This window comes from Corvus brachyrhynchos, unplaced genomic scaffold (assembly GCF_000691975.1).
Source record: "Corvus brachyrhynchos isolate BGI_N302 unplaced genomic scaffold, ASM69197v1 scaffold14, whole genome shotgun sequence".
Lineage (NCBI taxonomy): Eukaryota > Metazoa > Chordata > Aves > Passeriformes > Corvidae > Corvus > Corvus brachyrhynchos.
In genome coordinates this window covers 23063127-23064015 of record NW_008239110.1, presented here as the reverse complement: position 1 = coordinate 23064015, position 889 = coordinate 23063127, and the positions used below count along the sequence as shown (strand labels likewise).

General features: G+C 44.9%; 1 protein-coding gene across 11 annotated transcripts in view; it reads right to left on the bottom strand.

The window, feature by feature from the left end:
* ARID1B (AT-rich interaction domain 1B) overlaps positions 1-889 on the bottom strand; it is a 296599-nt gene that overhangs the window by 27749 nt on the left and 267961 nt on the right. The window lies entirely within an intron of this gene.

Sequence of the window (889 nt, the reverse complement as noted above, 5' to 3'; positions counted from 1 at the left end):
CAGGAATTGCACAAAAATAGCCGAAAGTGTGAATCATGGCAAACTAGTACATGGAGAAGTAGTCCTCTCTTCAGAGTCATAAATGGTTACACTTTATTACCACTTCACACCACTGGTGGCCAAAAAGCAAGATAAGCAAGAGTGCCTGCAGTACAAGCAGATTGGTGGCAATACTCTTTGTGAACTGCCAATTAGCTCCCTGATCCAATAAGGCTTATAAGTAGCTACTACTCTCCTCCCTTGACAGAGTACAGAAGATATCCATCTCACTTGTCCTACCTTGCAAAAGGAATGTGTGTTATGACCTGGGGAAAACCAAGGAGGGACAGGAATCAGAGCTGAGCCACCAGGAAAAGCAGAAGAGGTGGCAAGAGCAGAATTCCATCTCTGTGGCAAAAAGGCAGGAGCGAACCTGCTTTCCTGCTGCTCTTTGGGCTTTACAGCTAATGAAAGCTCATATTATGTTTGATTCCCTTTTCTTCTCTTTTTTTTAAAATGTAGAGACAGCAGAAAGCACTGAGGCTGCTACACAAGCTATGAATTCTCACCCCACTTTTTCTGTGCAATATAACCCTGTGAGCTGGGCTCTGTGCCGTGTATGGACAGACCCTGTCACAGACCCTACCCGAGCTGCATCAGCTCTGACAGCAGAGAGGGGCTGCTGCTACAGCAGGAAGACCCTCCTACTTGCAGAAAGTGAACTGATTTGCTCAGCAGTGGAAGATGGGAGTGGTTCCGAATTAAGCACAAGGGGAAAAGACTGACATAAAGCTTTGGGAAAGGAGCCAAATATGTGAAGGGAAACATATCCTTTACGTCTGTATAGTAAAAGCCTAAACTTTGTTGTTGATTGCAGCAGACACTTCTTAAAACTCATCTAGTCAATCAC